At 44.2% G+C, this 13,273-nt stretch overlaps 1 long non-coding RNA gene across 7 annotated transcripts in view; it reads left to right on the plus strand.

The window, feature by feature from the left end:
* The first annotated feature begins 6,984 nt into the window (after positions 1-6,984).
* Positions 6,985-13,273, plus strand: part of LOC310888819 — a 61,656-nt gene continuing 55,367 nt past the window's right edge. For 3 of the 7 annotated variants that reach the window (XR_014576183.1, XR_014576184.1, XR_014576185.1), the window contains exons 1-2: positions 6,987-7,710; positions 11,443-11,573. This is a non-coding gene — a long non-coding RNA (uncharacterized lncRNA). Of the gene's footprint in view, positions 7,711-8,077; positions 8,253-8,800; positions 8,857-9,196; positions 9,281-11,442; positions 11,574-13,273 lie in introns of all 7 variants that reach the window. The other 4 variants (XR_014576180.1, XR_014576181.1, XR_014576182.1 and 1 more) reach the window with 4 other exon arrangements.

Raw genomic sequence — 13,273 nt, forward strand, 5'->3', positions numbered from 1 at the left:
GAGTCAGCAGTTTTTCTCTGAAGAAATCCCTTTGTTCTCTTCTCACCTAAACCCAGGCCTCAATGTTAACCCTTCAAATCCCTTAGTGGCACGAATTGCTGGACCATTCCTTACAATCCCTCCCCTTCTTTTTAATATCATCAATTCGTGTCTCTTCTTCAACCTTTGTTAGTAACAATTGGATTTCATCAGTCAGTTCTCGGGGTGTCCATTTCTTAAGCATCATTATCGACACATCACCTTTTCTCTCCACCGAAGTCATCACAAATTGGGTGCTATTTATTACTCGCCGTATCAACAACGTAAAGCAAGGTATCATACAAGGTATAAACAATAATGTCATTACACCACATAAAAATAAAAACAGCATCCTTTTAACCCATGGTCCACCGGGCACCCATGAAAAGAAATCCCAATCCATACCCTTCCAAGTTTGTACTGGGACATGGGCTAACTTCCCAATTTCCTTTGTTATCTGCTTGACCACTTTTCCATTATCATCAATCTGTAGACAACAATTAGAATTGTTCAGTTTTCCACATACTCCCCCTTCTTCTGCTAGTAAATAGTCTAAGACCAGTCTATGTTGGAATATAGCGTTCCTCATCTGAGTGGATTGATCAGCCAGAAGATCCAAGGCTGTCGCTGTTTGATTTGTTACAACTTCGAGGATAGCTTGCAACCTAATTATTGGGTTCAAATTATAAATAATTTCTCGGGCTCCTGATATCAACTCATTCGGGTTCCAGGTAGCTGGCCCATAATGCTGTATGATTCTTTCAGGAGGCCATTCATCCTTTCCCCATTTTTGGGCACTACCCCCGCTAAGGAAGTATCAATAGATCGTTTCATTCTGTTCAGGTCATCATATAATCTTATTCCTAAATGATTTCCTTGTGTTTGTGACAATAAAAAGAACAAGGGTCTTATGTACCCCACATAGCATATTCCCGACCAGTTTCCGGGTAGCCTCTTGTAAGCATGTTTGCCACACACCCAATAATGTCCCTTTAGGACCCACGTCCCTTTTGGAAAAGGACCATCCCATCCCTCTTTACCCTTTGGGGCGTGATAATACAGAGTGTCCTTGTTACCGAGTGGTCCTGTTACAATGTCTGCCCCGTTTGTACTCGTATATGTGCACTTCCAAGCTCCCGCATCGGGTTTCCACTTACAGTCACAATTCAGTTCTCCTTGGCGACCTGTCATATTATAAGCTGACCAGAAATGTTTAAAGAACACTCGCCTCCCATTCTCATTCTGCCATCTCCAGCGATAGACCCGCACCACATGCTGTTCCTTAGTGGTGTTATCACGCTGACAGCTCAAGATTTGACCATCGAATTGTCCCCCCGCTTGCGCTCTTGCCACAGTTTTACATCCGGATCCAAAAAATTCTCTATATGAGCATTTCAGCCAAGTCCCATTTCTCAGCTGAACATGTGTGGCATTCCATTTCCCACTACGTGCTGTACAGCTTATAGGACTACATCCAGGATCGGTACAATCATATCCGGGGGACAGAGTCCAATTGCAAATGCTTTTTCCCACCGCCACTGTTCCTGTTCTGTTCAAGCAGTATACACCCCGAGCTGACGAGTGCAACTGCCATGGGCCTCCTTCCTCTTTCCAAAATTGCGTCCCATTATGAACTTCGCTCAAGTTACTGACCCACCACTTGGGTTCGACCGGGCCTGCTACCCAGGGCCAATTTCAGTTCCCCCCCGGTCCTCCACAAATCCAGCAGTTACTAAGGTTAAAGGCCTTGGCCACTTCCTCCCCCAAAGTGAAAAAGTTATCCCTCCATTCCTGCCCATGGCCCAATTGCCCCTGTAAAAACAATACCAGGAAGTATACCATTTCTTATCCTTTTTCGCCGTCCAATCTTGAGAGTGTGGGAAACGCCTCCAGTCATGGGGTTGGGCCTGCTTTCAGAGCTTGTGTTACCATTCAGCCCTTCGGGGTGATCCAGCTCCTGGAAAAACTAATCACAATTTTATTATGGGTTTAAAAGGTCCTCATGTTATTTTTCTCAGGACAACCTGATCTTAGCGCGGGAGAAGTCCGGTCGAGGCACTCTCACTCGGCGGTCAATACCCATAGGGGTTGCCTCCCTCGGTAGACCATACACACCGCAGTGGAGGGTCCTACCCCGGTCTTGCTTTCTCCCTTTCCTCCCTTCAGCCTTGTCCTCTTTATCCAGTGCCCTTCATTCATGCAGAACCTCATTGCTGGGATATCAGTTCCTCTTTAGTCTCAGTTTCAGTTCCCCAGGAGTGGACTCAACCCTCCAGGCTTCGGTAGTTATTGGTCCTTTTATTCTGGATGCGTGGGTCCAACCCCTTTCTGCTGTTCTCACAGCTGTTTCAGTAGTAAGTAAAACAAGGTACGGTCCCTCCCATCGGGGGTTCAATGATTCTTCTCTCCAGGTTTTTATTAAGACCTTGTCTCCTGGTTGTATTTTATGAATAGCAAATCCTAAAGGTGGTGTTTGAGTCATCATCCCAATTTCTCTTAGCTCCTGTAATCTCCTTCCAATGGCAATTATATATTTCTGGATACTACGATCCTCAACTACATTGTTCCCTAGGGGCATCCCTTGAGAATAAGGCGTACCATATAACATTTCATATGATGATAATCCAGTCTCACTGTGTGGTTTAGTTCTTACGTTTAAAAGTGCCAATGGTAAGCATTTCGTCCAGGGCAGCTGTGTCTCGATCATTAACTTAGCCAATTGTTGTTTTATTGTTTGATTCATCCTTTCTACTTTCCCTGAGCTTTGTGGGTGCCACGGAGTGTGGTATTCCCACTGAATACCTAATGATTGACACAACAATTTTATTATTTTAGAAGTAAAGTGTGTGCCCTGATCAGAATCAATGTACTGGATTATCCCATACCTTGGTATTAAATGTTCCAATAAAATTTTTACCACCGTCTGTGCCGTAGCTCGTGCTACAGGATAGGCTTCTACCCACTGTGTTAAATGATCTACAATTACCAATAGATATTTCATTCTCCCTACCTTGGGCAATTCAGTGAAATCAACTTGTACTTTCTCGAAAGGCCTATAAGCTGTTTTTCTCCCTCCCGTAGCTGCTTGTCGAAACACTTTCTTATTTATTTTCTGACAAGTTAAACAACCTTGTGTAATTTGTTTCGCTATTTCAAAAATTCCAATGCAACCAAATTGTTTAAGGAAATGATCGCTTAATGCCTTCATACCCCAATGTGTTTGTGCATGTAAACGTTCCAGTATTTGCCTCGCATAGGCTTTTGGCAATATCTCTCGCCCGTCAGGCAGTGTCCATTCTCCTTGTTCTAACTTAGCCCCTATTTTCTCCAATCTTGCTTGTTCCTCAGGGGTAAATTTCTTTTCTCCTCTTTCTCGCCTTTCTTCCTCTCGTATCACATTGATTTTAACAACCTGAGTCCTCAGGGCTGCTTCCTGGGCCTCCTTATCTGCTAGATTATTTCCTCTGATTCGATAATCCAATCCCTTTTGGTGTCCTCTTACATGTACCACTGCTATCTCCTTTGGTTCTCTTAATGCCCTTAAAATTTTTATTATTAACTCTTGATGTATAAGATTCCTCCCTTGAGTATTAATTAGACCTCTTTCTTCCCAAATTTTTCCAAAAGTATGGACCACCCCATATGCATATTTAGAATCTGTATATATCATCCCACTTTTCCCTTTTAATAGTTCCAGGGCCCTACATAGGGCATACAGCTCACAAGCCTGAGCTGACCATGATGGGCTCAAAGGTCCGGATTCCACAGGTTCTAAGTTCTTATTGATTATTGCATATCCTGATTTCCTCCTCCCTTCCACTACTCGGGAGGAGCCATCTACAAACAGTGCCTCTCCTTTCTCCAACTCAGCATCCCTTAAATCCGGCCTCACTGTTGTCTGGGTCTCGATTACCTCTAAACAGTTATGTTGTACTCCCTCCTGTGGTTCTCCGAACAAAAATTGTGCTGGGCTCTGAGCAGAGGTTACCCTCAGTTCTAAGTCAGGTGAGTCAATTAGTATTGCTTCATACTTTAGGATCCGACTATCCGTTAACCATTTTTCTGCTTTTTGCTGTAAGACACTTCTAACATTGTGTGGAGTATACACCTTTAAAGGAGCACTAAAGGTAATCTTCCTAACTTCTTCTATTAATAATGCTGTAGCGACCAGAGCTTGAAGACAAGCAGGCCACCCTCTACTTACTGGATCAAGCAACCTAGAGCAATACCCTACGGGTTTCTTAATCCCTGCCCAATCTTGAGTGAGAACTCCATATGCTGTTTGGTTCGATGTATTTACAAAGAGATAGAAAGGTTTTTCCAGATCGGGGAGGCTCAGTACAGGTGCCTGTATTAAAGCCCTTTTTATTTCCTCAAATTTCTGATCATCTTCTGTGAACCACTTAAGTTGGTTATTAGTTAATTTCTCATGTAAGAATTTGACCATTTCACTGTAGCCTTCAAGCCACGGTCTACAATATCGTAATAATCCCAATACTTGCCGAATTTCCTTTTTAGTTTGTGGGGGTCTTAAAGATAGAATCCCTGATACCCTGTCAGGATCTAACTTCTTTTTCCCCTTACTCAGCCAGTGCCCCAAGTATTTTACTTCCTGTTCCACAAACTGTAATTTCGATCGAGACACCTTTAATCTCCTTTCCCCTAAGAAGTTTAGCAATTTAATAGTAGCTTCTCAGGTTCCCTCTTCAGTTTCTCCCGCTACTAATAGATCGTCCACATATTGCAATAATTTGACCCTCCCTAGGTAACGTGAAATCTTGTAAAATCTTTTCTAAAGTTTGTCCAAATAGATTTGGTGACTCTGTAAACCCCTGTGGTAGCACAGTCCATCTTAATTGTTGTTTTCGTCCCGTTTTGGGGTCCTCCCACTCGAAGGCAAAATAATCTGTGGATCTCTCATCCAGAGGGCAGGCCCAAAATGCATCTTTCAAATCTATTACACTATACCACGTATGTTTGGGAGATATACGACCCAATAAAGTATAATAATATAAATATAAATAAATAATGTTTTGCCCTCGGGGGGAACCGCTTCCCTTATTCCCTGTATGATTAATGTTCTCAAATCCCTCATATTCTGTCTTCCTTGGGGTTGTTCATGATCCCAGTGGGGATCCACGTTTGGCCATTTTTGGTCTCCCGGGGGTCCTGCCTGATTCTGTCTCTCCCACATTCTCATTCCAGCTTGCCTAATCATTCCTTTTTCCTCGACAGTAAATAAGATCCCTAAAATGGACTGTATTTCTTCCCAGGTATAAGTATTGGGACCTAGGAATTGGTCCAGTTTTTCAGCTACTCCGAGGGGGTCATCTAATAAGGCCCCCATTTCTTTCTTGAAATTCCTTACATCTGTGGTATTTAAGGGGACTGCCACAAACCCAATGCCTCCCTGATTGCCTCCGAGGGGTACCTCTCTTAAGGGATACAGAGAAGCTCCCTCAGATGTGGCAGTCCTACTTCTTGTACATGCAGCCGGAGGTCGGTCTAATTCCGGTGCTGTCGGTGGTAGAGATACCACAGCTGCTGGAGGTGGGGCCACTGCCGGAGGTGGATTGTTAGAATATAGAGGTGGTAAATTATCTAATGGCTCCCATTTATCATCTTTTTCTTTTTCCCGTTTTTCTTCTCCTTCTTCAAACTCCTCCTCTGTTTTTAGTGTAAATACTGAGGCTGGAAAAGGACGTGAAGTCCTGATCCATAATCCTGCATAATCACTTTCCTCCTGGCTAAAAGGTTCCTTTGAATTAACATGTAGATTTAAAGCCTGGCAAACCCAGTCTTCAAAAGATCCGAAAATAGGCCAAAAGACATGTGGTCTTAAAGGCTCCTTCGGCCATTCTATCATACAATACTGAATCATTTTTAATTTACTTTTTCCTTTTCCGGGGCCCCTATCGTTCCAATTTCTGATCATTATCCCTAATGGACTTTCTGGTGGTATGTCTGGTAATCTGCTCCCTTTTCTCTGGTCCCGGGTCTTCGACTTTGTCTGACCCATCTAGGATTCAGGACCTATCACCCACCCACGAATCCTATAGGAATCGCTTCGGTCCTTCAGTGGCCAAGTCCCTCGCGGGAGATTGGAACCGCGGTTAGAAGACCTCCACAATCGCTTCGGAACTACGTTCCGTCTCAGTCACACTCTCACACACACACAGGCAACGGAATCCCACCCAACCGAACGGTATACGCCTTAAATACTTACGACTCCGTCGTCTTCGTTTGGATCTTCGCGCGCAGAATTACGGGCAAAATATAGTGCTGCAGCCGGGAAAGGGAGCTCATAAAAAAATCTAAATCTTTGCTTGCCCTTATTCAGGTTCAAGATGGCATTAGCCCCGACCCGACTCGAACAGGAGCCACCAAATGGTGGGGGCGCCCCTCCTAGATCAAGTCAGAATTCAGGAACCAAGACCATCCCGGACGAGCCCCCAATTGTTATAAATGACTGAGTCCCAAATAGGATTACAATCAAAGTTTACAATTTATTAAACGAATAGAGGCAAGCAAACAGCGCTGGGTGTGCCGGGAGTCTCTGCTCCACCGGGACGCACACCTGTTACGTAAGGCGGCTGGTTTTTATGCTCCTAGGCTAATACATATTCATTACTACTTCTAGAAGAGGCAGGGTTATTATAATTGGTTTCCCGAATCCAAAGTCCTCCCAGGGGCACCTGCTTATCAGTCTCTGTTAGTCTCTCGGGGGCCGCTCGGACGGGGAGGCTCATATTCTTCCTCCTTATCTAGTGGTCTCTTGGCCGGCTATCAGAAGTTACTGCACGTCCGTGCAGAGTCAGCAGTTTTTCTCTGAAGAAATCCCTTTGTTCTCTTCTCACCTAAACCCAGGCCTCAATGTTAACCCTTCAAATCCCTTAGTGGCACGAATTGCTGGACCATTCCTTACATGATGATTCACACCTTCTTGGTGAAGAGTTTTATATGTCTTTTTTTTTGCAATTTGTATTGTGATATGCATGAAACATACAGTTCCATCAAAAATCACCTCAGTATTTTACTGATTTCACCTCAAGTATTTTTACTGATTAAAGACTGTTTTCTTAAACTATCAGGTATGTAAGAGGAAAAAGCAAATTATTTCAAAACATTCAGAGCACTTAAATCAGTTCTATTAAAAGTGATGGCTGCAGTTAGTGAATTGAACCAATTTGTTATTTTATTTACGCTTTGAGATTTTTAAAACTAGGATGTTGTAACCTCATATCTAAGGTGTTATATGTAAACTTTAAATGGAGAGCTCCCGGTCGCTTGTCTGCTAGTGACCTTGTCGCTGAACTGCACTGGCTGGATAAAGCAATAGGAACCTGAAAAGGTTTCAGGTGCTAAAACTCAGACCCGAAAAGAAAAAGAAAAGGACAACCGCAGCTGTGGCTACATTGCAGAGGCGGAGCGGGCTCAGTGCCTGCAGTAAAGGCGCCGGGGATGGGGGCTGGCTGGTTGGGCGCTCCCGCAGGACTACAACTCCCAGCAGGCCCCGCGGCGCGCGGGGAACGCCGGGGCGGAGGCTGAAGGCGGCTGTTGATGGTCATGGCTATGGGGGAGAAGTTGTAGTCGCTAATGGTGTTGGGGCGCTGTTGGGCTTAGAAGTGGAATGCGTATGGTTGGGGACAGCGAGCTTGTGTCCTCCCGGGCACTGCTTGGTCCTGGGCTCAGGTGAGTAAGGGGTGGGCGAGGGGGCTGTGGTGATTGGGGTCTTTAATGTCTCTTGGGTCATCAGTGCGTCTGTAGCAAGCAGGACATGAGAATAAAAAGATAAAATTTCCTAAAATTAGGAGATAAGAAGGTGCCCAGAAAAAAATGAGGATGGTTAGAAGGGAAGTGGTTCTCTGAAGAGGGTGTCTAAAGCAGAGGTGAAGGAAGCTGTTTCCCCTTTCTCCAGCAGTGCTTTGACTGCTGTAGTAGAAGCTGCTCTTCGGGAATGGAGAGCTCACAGTGCTTCACATTTCTCACAGCCATTAGCTATTTTCTCTCTTTCCCTTGACTGTTTACTTTTTACACACACACACCCATTCCTTGTCAGGTTACCTTATGGCTAAAGAAAATATTTGGGAATCAGCCCATTCCACAATATGAAGTGAATGCGCAGACCATTGATATCTTGTATAAGCCTGAAGAATACAGTGGATCCAGAGACAGAGATATATCTTTGCTGATAGAAGGCATGGAGCAGAGGGCAGCAGAATATGAAGCAGACGGTGAGTTAGAAGCTCCAGTTCTTGGTTTCATCACGGTTTTCCTTAGTGAGCTTGTAGACTTTTTTGTTAAAACCTTATGACCTAGCATATTTAAAAAAACAAACTAGTAATAAGCTTAGCTTTTGTTATGGTACAGCTTTTACTCCAATGTACTCCATGCTTTCCTTTCAGCAAAATACACTCTGACTGACATAAGGTTGGTCAAAAGCAATTTTTTAGCCAGCTTGAGTAGGCTGTAAATATGGACAGGCAGATTGATTACTAAAGCCTCCTAGCCTGCTGGGCTGAATAAGCACAGCTTTGGAATATTGGCTGGATAGATAGCAGAGAGACCCTACAGCTGATTTAAGAGTCTGAACTGGTGCTAATCTACTGTTAAGGAAAACACTTGAGGAATCTGAAACAACAGTGAGGTGATTAAGTTATGCTCTCACAGCCTGGAGTCTGTGTCCAATAATGTTTTTTCTAGACCAAGTGAGTGGTTTAGGGGGCCATAATAGATCTTAACACATGTACTAAAGGATCATCCCTTCCTTGGCTTCTTTCAGGAAGGAATTTTACTGCTCTGTAAAGAGATTGACGTTGTACACAAGAGGACAATGTGGTAAAAAACTCTCTTTGATTTTTTTTCTTTGGGTCCTCTAGTGACTTGCTATCAAATAAACAATAATGGAGGTTGTACAGTTGATTTAGGCTGTCAGAGAATGTGGATGCTACCAGACAGGTATGGGTGCGAGCTCTGCTGCAATTTCAGACTCCTGTGGTAGGAAGGAATATCATTACTAGCAGAGGTTTCATGTGACAAGCATGGTGGCTCTTTCCGTAACAGCAGAGAGGTTTTAAAAAAAAAAAAAAAAACCTTCTGGAGTGGGATTGGGTCATACCTAGAGCTTAAAAGAACAGTTATATTAAAAAAAAAAAAAATCTTGTCTTTCATTATCTAGTCTGTCCAGCGAAGGCACCGCCTACCTCAGTGCCCTGGTAAACAGTGCAATGACACTTGAAACGAAAGGCACCTCTCTTGTCAGGTAATTCTTTCCACTCTGCATCAGGGGTGATGGTTTGTGCTATTTCCCTTTCTACGGTTTCAAACTGTACTTTCACACCAGGGATCTTACTTGTCCAGCTTCTTTTGCACTACTGGGGCAGCTTTAGAGGACCCAGAAACTGAGCACAACACTTGACTTTCCCAGTAAGGAAAGTCTTTGAAGCCCAGAAGGTGCCTTAGCTACAATTAAACCTCTTTTTAGCCCATGCCTTCATGATCAGTGCATGCAGGATGTGTCCATTACAACTTTCATGCTAGGTAGCACAAGCTGGAGCAGCTTTTATACTGCTGAGACAAGGACTGTGGAAATGTAACTGGTTGTTTGGTCTCAGCTCCTCTCTTTCCTTTCTTATCAAGCCTCAGTTATTCTAAGGAGTTTTCCTGACTTTAGCGAGGCTTTTGATACTGTCTCCCATGACATCCTGATAGCAAAGCTGAGAAAGTGTGGGATAGAGGAGTGGACAGTAAGGTGGGTTGAGAACTGGCTGACTGGCCGAGCTCAGAGGGTGGTGATCGGCAGTGCAGAGTCTGGCTGGAGACCTGTGACTAGCGGTGTTCCCCAGGGGTCGGTGCTGGGTCTGGTCCTGTTCAACATCTTCACCGACCGCCTTGATGAGGGAATAGTGTCTGCCCTCAGCAAGTATGCTGATGACACGAAGCTGGAAGGAGTGGCTGACACGCCAGAAGGCTGTGCTGCCATTCAGTGAGACCTGGACCGGCTGGAGAGATGGGCAGGAAGAAACCAAATGAGGTTTAATAAGAGCAAGTGTAGAGTCCTGCACCTGGGAAGGAACAACCGCACGTATCAGTACAGGCTGGGGGATGACCTGCTGGAGAGGAGCTCTGCGGAGAAGGACCTGGGGGTCCTGGTGGACGACAGGTTGGCCATGAGCTGGCAGTGTGCCCTGGTGACCAAGAAGGGCAATGGGATCCTGGCGTGCGTTAAAAGGAGCGTGGCCAGCAGGTCAAGGGAGGTGATCCTCCCCCTCTACTCTGCCCTGGTCAGGCCTCACCTGGAGTACTGTGTCGAGTTCTGGGCTCCCCGGTACGAAAAAGACAGGGATCTCCTGGAAAGAGTCCAGCAGAGGGCCACAAAGATGATATGGGGCCTGGAACATCTTCCCTATGAGGAAAGACTGAGAGAGCTGAGTTTGTTCAGCCTTGAGAGGAGAAAGCTGAGAGGGGATCTTATCAGTGTTTACAAATATCTTAAGTGTGGGAGACAGAGGGATATGGCCAACCTCTTTTCAGTGGTCTGTGGGGACAGGGCAAGGGGTAATGGCCACAAAATGGATCACAGGAAGTTCTGCACCAATACGAGAAAGAGCTTCTTCACAGCGAGGGTGACGGAGCGCTGGGACAGGCTGCCCAGGGAGGTTGTGGAGTCTTCTTCTCTGGAGATACTCAAGGCCCGTCTGGATGCCTACCTGTGCAGCCTGCTCTAGGGAACCTGCTTTGGCAGGGGGGTTGGACCCGATGATCTCTTGAGGTCCCTTCCAACCCCTACAATTCTGTGATTCTTTGGCTCAGCCACAGAGAAAAATGGCAGCTGTTAGTCTGTTCTTTCTCAGCCCCTCTGCCTGACCTTAAACTATAACACAGCAGGAGTCCCTTGAGCATCCTCAGTAAGGAGGAGCTGAAATCTGCCTTGGAATCCATTTTTTTTAAAATCACATTTGGGAGCTTTGCTCTTACAGCTCTTTAGAGACAGCGGGGCAGGCAGCAATGAACAATTTGAGAAGAATGAGTGAATGAAATACTTCTGGGAGTGTCCCAGGGACATGTATTTTCAGAAACTGAATTTCAAAGGCAGTTTGGCAAGCCAGGAGTGGAGCGTTTTATTATTTCAAACCTGGTGGCTATATTCACTAGAATGTCAGGTCCTGTTTAGCCTGTCCTAGTACTCAGTTTACTGAGTTGTTTCCCCTTTTGGACAAAATCTCTGCTAATTAAGGGAAGCAAATACCTTCAGTGATTTATTTTCCTCTTCTAAAATACCCGGTAGTTAATTACCTGACGCATCATAACATGAGAAAAACAGGTCACTTGAGGAAAGTGTGTGTGGGGTAAACAACAACAAGACTTCTGAGTTTCATAAAAGTTGACTGTTTAGTATTCCCACTGAATCTTTCTTTCCACCAGCTGCTTCTGTGCCATCAATGATATGAGTCCCGAGCTGTATACAACAGAATCAAAGAACAGAGAAATGGAACTGGAGTTGACCAACATTAGGAAAAAATGAACTGCTGCACTGGCGCTGGAAAAGCAGAGGAGTAAGTAATGGATGAGAAAGGGGAAAGATGTAGGCAGTGCTGCTGATCTCTGCCATGTGGTGTATTCGTTGTGACAACTAACAAGGGTAACCATACTGACAGGTTTTTGATGCATCTTTAATCCACAGTATTGGGAAGTGTCTGCCAAAAGCTGTGTGCTATGGACACGTTCAGAAGTCAAGACTTTTGGGGCTATGATCAAACCTATTATTTTAAACCAAAAATGGTTTGCAAGCAGTTTTCAGATATGGGACGGCATCTTCCACCAGTCCTCTTCAGCTGAGGTTGAGGGCAAACCACATCATCTTACCACGCTTACTGTGGGCTTTGTAGTTAGAATGAAGGAGCCAGGCAAAACAAAAAGGGTTCCCAGGTAAGAATCTCCTTTAACCGTTGCACGGGAGAGTCTAAAAGAAAAAATAAAGTAATCAGTATCAAGTCCATTTCCTAAAGGATGTCATCTGAAGGGCTTTGCCAAGTACAGCGTGATCAGCCCCTCCCTGGGCATTGGTCCAGATGATCTCCACAGTTTCTTTCCATTCTAATTATTGTCTGGTTCTGTCAAAGTTGTAATTGTGGTGCTCTTGTAGCAAAGATACAAGATCCACATGCCTCTCCCAGTTTTGCCATGGCTCCTCTCTATGCTCATAAGTTTAGCCTTCATAACATGTCCCTAAGCGAATTAGAGAATTAAGCGGAAGACTGTTACTCTGTGCTGTTACACAGATGGCTTTCCCCTTGACCTTTTATCCTGTGGGTCTTGGGAGTCTGGAGTTGACGGCCATGGATATTTACGTAAGGGAATCTCACAGGAAAATGCAAACATTCTCTCCCTTCTGAAGTTGGTTATATTATGGCATTTAGCTTGAGCATAGATGACTAAGTGGTATGTGAATACTGGTGTTTCTTTGAATGTAAAGGTTTCTTTCTTTTTTTTTTTTAATGGATCTTAAAAAAACAAAAAACAAACAAACAAAAAAAAACCAAAGGAACATCTTGAGGTAGAAAGAGCCAAGGCTGAGAGCCGATCCCAGAACTTGAAGTTCATGAAAGACAAATCTGAGGATTTCAAAATCAGGATTAAGGCTGCTGAGGTAGATGGAAGGAATTATCTAACAGGATGCTGTAACAGGTTGGCATAGTCATGATTGGTCAGGCCTAAAAACTAGCTAGGGACATCGCTGGAGCTTCCTAAACTCCTGGATTTAGGACATCTGGCCTAACAGGATGAGTCATTATCATACTTCAATTGTTCTTGATATGTACATGCTCATTCTTCTGAATGTCCTTGGGTAAATGCAAGGATACTTTCCCTTCTGGGAATATTAGGTAAGACTACTTTGTGTTTGCTGTGATGTACTGTTAACTTGTCTGTATACTCTTATATTAACAGTAGAACATATGATTCACTGAGGAAAATTGTATCAAAATCCTGAATATAGCCATTTGGGGGGGGATTAATGAATGATTAAATGTTGAAGGCAGAAGTTGTTCTGTCTTCTTTGCCTTTCCCTATGTGATGAAGGATATGTGAATGCTTTATTTAATACTTGGATGCTGTTCAATATCCTGACAAATATCAGATAGAAAATGTTGAATTAGTGTTAACAACACTTTACTGAGAAACCTCTTCACAACCTTGCCATGTGCTCTTCTCCCACTAATTTTCTGTAAAGATTTGTTATTCTTGGAGTAAACTT

This window comes from Anser anser, assembly GCF_964211835.1.
Source record: "Anser anser genome assembly, contig: SUPER_W_unloc_1, whole genome shotgun sequence".
Taxonomy (NCBI): domain Eukaryota; kingdom Metazoa; phylum Chordata; class Aves; order Anseriformes; family Anatidae; genus Anser; species Anser anser.